Here is a 5686-nt window from a genome sequence, read left to right as displayed (position 1 = left end):
CACTTCCTGTATGGGAGTGGAATGCAGTGAGGGTAATGGAATGCACGCCTGCGCATTTGTGTTTAACGTCGCGCATGTGCAGAACGGAGAAAAGGCTGCGCTCACTTCCTAATGAAAGGGAGTGAGACGCATCTGGGAAGGGAAGGGAAAAGATTAGGGTTTGGGGATGATGAAAGGGCTTTCTACGGGCAAGGATGGCAAAGGGTGGCAGTGACGGAAAGTCAGGCAGCCTGTCCTGTCCTGTCCTGTCCGTCCGTCTTTTTGTATCATGAATTGGAAAGACTGCAAGGGGGAGGGGAGGTGCTTGTGTCCAAAAGGAGGAGTTATTCAGATTCATTGCAGTGGGCGGCGGCTGCAAAAAGCACCATTCTTCTTGTTTTTGCTCTGCAAAACAGCCTTTTCAAGGGTTGGCTTGGGTGACAAAATGTCTTCTGTAGGCGTGGGTTTGTCTCCCTCTCCCTAAGATGTGTCCGGTATAGGCCAGGGTGCCACTCAAGGCCGTAACCAATTCGGGTTATAGCTTCTCGGCCTTTTGGCTAAGATCAAGTGTAGTTTCGGAGGACGCTACCTTGGTCGGTACTGGAAGGTGCCTGGGATTGCACGTCTGCCGGCCTTGAGGAAGTGTGTGCGCCTTCTGGTGACACATAGCCCTCTTGTGCCTGGACGGTTCCCAGGCAACGGGAGGCGATCACCTTTGTTTGTTATTTTGAAGTCCTACTGATAAACAGAAAAAAAAAAAATTAAATCTGTTCTTATCAGTTTAATATCTGATACGTCCCCTCTCTGGGGACCATATATTAAATGGATTTTTAGAACAAGGAGATGGAAAAAATCTTGCTCTGTCCACTCCACGCATTGACCTGGTATTGCAGTACCTCCAGGACCGGTGCACCCCTTCTTAACCCAGTTTCCAAAAGCAGAACTCAATTCACCTGATTCAAATGAGCCCCATTAGTGAATTGAAAGAAAGCAAAAACTTTATATGCACCTCAATTTGGCCAATTCACTTTTCACACTTTCACCCTTTTTTTTATCTTTCACACCTTTTACTTGCTTTATTGATGCAAAAAGCTGTGCCAAATAGCAAACTCATCTCCACTCAACTTGACCAACTCTGCTATGTCCCGTGCAGTATCTTATTCTCAGTCTTATCTAGATCATTTGCAATTGAATAGAATAGATCCCTTTTGGCTGCTTATGACTGTGTAAAATATGTAGTTTTACTGGGCTGGGATGAGAGAATCCATTGAAGCATGGTGTAGGGATTGTGGTTCCTGTGTGCTAAGAAGAGAGGCTGGCACCAGCCAGAAAGCCCCATTGCAGCCAATAATCACTTAATAACTTTTTCAACTTGTCATCATATGGGAGGCCTTCCATTCCTTGTAGTAGTCTAGTTGCCCACCTTTGAACTGACTCTAACTTCTGAATGTCCTTTTTAAAATGTGGAGCCCAAAACTGGTTCCCATATTCCAGATGTAGCCTTACAAGTGATTTATAGAGGTGTAACAATACGTTGGGATCACGGGATCTAATCTCCCTTTTTATACACCCTAAAATCTTGTCCCAAGCAGCATTCCATCAGCCTCTGGAAGGTTCCTGGCGCATTGCACAGCTCGAAGGGCATGCTTTTGAACTCGCAGAGACCCATAGGGGTGGCGAAGGCGGTCTTCTCCCGGTCTGCCTCAGCAACGGACACTTGCCAATAGTGACTAGTGAGATCAAGGGTAGAAAAATAATTTGCAGTTCTCAATGCAGCTAGCGATTCCTCAATACGGGGAGTGGTGCCGTCCTTCTTTTTTAACAGGATCAACAGAGCTGCCCAAAGGCTACAACTGTCACGGATAACCCCAGCCGCCTTCATGTTGCTCAACATGTCCTTGGTACACTGGCAATGTGAAGGTGGTATTGGCTTATAGCTCTCTTTGATGGGTGGGTGTGCACCTGTGGGGATGTGGTGTTGGACCCCTTTTATTCCCCCAAAATCTAGCGGGCTTCCCACCGGTAACCCGCTCCCCAGCTTGGATGGATGCTGAGGGAGCCCCTTTTGCCCGCAGGCTCTGGCCCTGGGAACTGTAGCCTTGGCGGTGACTGTGCTTCCCTCTACGGTGTGAGCTGTTGCCTTCAATCGGGTCTTGACTGCTGGGAAACCCTGGAGGTTCCTGTCGCTAACGGATTTGACCGGTTTTACGGTCGGGGTCCGTAGGCCCTGCCGGATGGTGCTGGCTTCTCTTCACTCCCCGATCTGGTACCGGCGGGCCACCGCCCATCCCCGGTCCGTACGGTTCACTCCAATCAGCCTCTCCTGCAGAAGGTCACCACCGTCTGCCAACCTTGCTGAGTGCCCGGGCCACACACCCGGACACGGTCAGTCTCCTCTCCTCTTCACTTCTCTAACTCCAAAACTGATCTCTAATCTGACTCCTTTTCCCGCCTCCAGGACTGTGAACTCCTCGGTGGGTGGGATCAACCGCCTGGCCCACCCCCTGGTGTGGACATCAGCCCCTGGAGGAAGGCAACTAGGATTTGTGTTTAGCTTCGGTGTGCCTAGCCGGAGTGTAGAGTGTGTTGGTGTAGTACCTGTGACGACCTGGCTTGTCCAGGGCGCCACATTCCCCTATAGTCAAATGCAGACCGTCCGCGGGCTGCCCGTCCATCACCGGTTTTATTTTCACAACTGAAAAAGAATAAAACGGTAAAACATGTAAAAGCATCATAAACATTTTACAACGGTACAGCTTCCGCTCTTCTCCCACCCAAACAACCTGGCCCTGATGCTGCCCCTAAGAAGCGGGCAGCACCCCTTGACCCCAGTCCAGCACCAAGTTGCCCGAGCGGGTTCTGTCTCTTTCAGGGGGCCCACGTCCAAGGGGACCCCTGAACCCCCGGAGGATCGCCACCGGTTACGGTAGTGGCGGGCCTAGGCCATCCCTTTCCTCCAGGCCCATCCTCCCAAATCAGCCTCTCCGGAGGCGGTAACGGTGTCAAGCCAACAAACATTTTTATTTACATTGCACTAAGTTTGTGGTTGCCCTGCAAGTTCTCGGGCTTGTCCGTAAGCAGTTCCTTACGCAATGGTTGCACAGTCCCTACGGGGACAACAGTTGCCGGCAACGGCCGGTTTAATCACGGTTCAATCAGGTAAACTTCTTTGGTTGATCATCTTTACTTATCATTTAAAACTTTCAAACTGGTACACTCAACACATAAAGCCCCCTCCCTTTTAAAGAGTAGTTTCCCTGTACCTAAGTGGGGGTCTACCTAGGTTGGGGCGAGTGGACCTTCGGGGTCCGGTGTCAGTGGTGACAGGCAGTGGGGCAGAGGGAACAGTCAGTTCCTCCTCCCTGCTATCATGTGGGGCAGGCGGAGGCGTAGGGGAGCTGGGTACAGGTACATCCCTGGGCACTGGCTCGCGGTTAACCGTTTCCATCATTTCTTCATCCACGGGTTGTGGGAACAGTATCACTGGAAGGATCACCGCACCGTTCTGTGTAGGCCAGTCTGCTGGAAAATCACCCATCATGGTGTGGATTACCTCTTTTTCCTTCTCCACTGGACTGGGAACTGGAGCCTCATCCGCTACTCTCAATGCTGGTGGGCACTTCTTCAGGTGGTCTCGGGAAACCGTGGCCAAAGTCCCCCCCTGGTCACGGCTGATCTGGTAGGCCTTCTCATTCTCCCATCCTGTGGGCTGGACTACATACGGGGTTTTTTCCCATTGATCATCCAGCTTGTGGGCCCTTCTTTTCCGCTTCAGCACTACATCCCCAGGTTGGAAGGAACCGGCAGGCGCCTTCTTGTTGAAGCACTGCTCCTGTTGTCCCCGACTCCGGCACAAGTTCTTTTCAACATACTCCTGGACCTGTCGGTACTGTGTCCTCCGCCGAGTGTCCCATTCAGCTGTCGACAGGAGTGCTTCTGAAGCTTCCAAGCCCATTTCCAGATCCACTGGTAGCCGGCCGGGACGAGCTCTCATCAGGTATGCTGGAGTGCATTTCGTAGAGCTGGAAGGGATGTTGTTGTACATATCGACCAGGTCAGGTAGCTTCTCCAGCCACAGGTTCCGCTCTTCCAGTGGTAACGTCTTGAGGAGGCCCAGGACCAAGTGGTTCATCTTTTCACAAATGCCATTGGTTTGGGCGTGGTAAGGCGTGGTCCGGATTTTCTTGCAGCCGTACAACTGGCAGAATTCCTGGAATACCTCTGCTTCAAAGGCCGGACCCTGGTCGGTAAGCACCCTCTCCGGGTACCAATGCGGTCAACAGAAATAAGCCTGGAAAGCCTTAGCAGCGGTGCGGCCGGTTAAGTCCTTAACTGGGACAACCACCAGGAACCTCGAGTAGTGGTCTACGATGGTCAGAGCGTAGGTGTACCCACTTCGGCTGGGGGTGAGCTTTACATGGTCAAGGGCAACCAGCTCCAGCGGTTGGTGTGTAATGATCGGGTGTAGGGGTGCCTTCTGGCTGGCCTCGTCCTTCCTTCTCAATGCGCAAGGGCCACATTCTCGGCACCAGGCCTCCACAGATTCCCGCATTCCACTCCAATAGAACCGCTCTCTTAACAACATCTCTAGCTTCTTCCACCCGAAGTGCACTGCACCATCATGGTATGCTTGCAGGACGGTGGGCACGTTAGCCTGGGGAATCACCAGCTGGCGGATCTTCTCGTGAGTCTTTGGATTAATCAGCTCGCGATACAACTTCCCCTGGTGTAGGTATAGCCGGGTCCATTCTTGCCACAGACGTTGGGCTTCGGCAGGGGCAGCAGGGTCTATCCCAGCAGAACCCTGTTCCACTAGAGTCTTGACCAGGCGGACAGCAGGTGCCTGGTCCTGAGCTTCCTGCCAGTCCTGTCGGGGCAGCGGATCCAGGTTCACCCGTTGTTGGTAGACGTGCACCTTCTCAGTGAATGGCCGGTGAAATGCAGGCAACTCGATCTCTTCGAGGTCATCATCCTCTGGACCCTCTTCCGACAGGTGGGGCATCCGGGAGAGTGCATTGGCATTGACGTTGGTACGGCCGGCCCGGTACTTGATGGTGAAATCGTAGTTGGCTAACCTGGTCACCCACCGCTGCTCCAACGCGCCCAGCTTGGCCGTATCTAGATGGGTCAGCAGGTTATTGTCTGTGTACGCGGTGAACTTGGCTGCTGCCAGGTAATGGCGGAACCGCTCGGTGATAGCCCACACCAGTGCCAAGAGCTCAAGCTTGAAGGAGATGTAGTTCTCAGGGTTCCTCTCAGTCGGTCGGAGTTTTCGGCTAGCATAAGCTATTACCTTTTCCCTTCTGTCTTGGACCTGGGATAGAACAGCCCCCAAGCCCACATTGCTGGCGTCGGTGTAGAGGATGAATGGGCGGCTGTAGTCAGGGTACGCTAGGATTTCCTCTCCGGTCAGGGCTGTTCTCAGCTGGCGGAAGGATTCCTCATGCTTTTCTTCCCACACCAATGGGGCTACTAGGGATCTACCACCCTTGGTCTGTCCTACGAGGAGGTCTTGCATGGGGGCAGCCATCTTTGTGTACCCCTTAATGAAGCGACGGTAATATCCCACCAGGCCCAGAAACTGCCTCACTTCCCTCACTGTGGTCGGTCTCGGCCAGTCTTGGATGGCGGTGATCTTCTCGGGGTTGGGGGCGACACCTTCCGCACCAACCACATGTCCTAGGTACTGCACTCTGGGTTTCAGCAG

At 52.8% G+C, this 5686-nt stretch overlaps 1 pseudogene; it reads left to right on the top strand.

Moving 5' to 3' along the window:
- The first annotated feature begins 687 nt into the window (after positions 1-687).
- LOC142266693 (U2 spliceosomal RNA) lies at positions 688-897 on the top strand (annotated as a pseudogene).
- Positions 898-5686: the final 4789 nt, after the last annotated feature.

The sequence above is a fragment of the Anomaloglossus baeobatrachus genome, unplaced genomic scaffold (assembly GCF_048569485.1).
Source record: "Anomaloglossus baeobatrachus isolate aAnoBae1 unplaced genomic scaffold, aAnoBae1.hap1 Scaffold_29, whole genome shotgun sequence".
Lineage (NCBI taxonomy): Eukaryota > Metazoa > Chordata > Amphibia > Anura > Aromobatidae > Anomaloglossus > Anomaloglossus baeobatrachus.
Note: the sequence above shows the minus strand (reverse complement) of the source record. Positions and strands in the feature narration are given on the sequence as shown.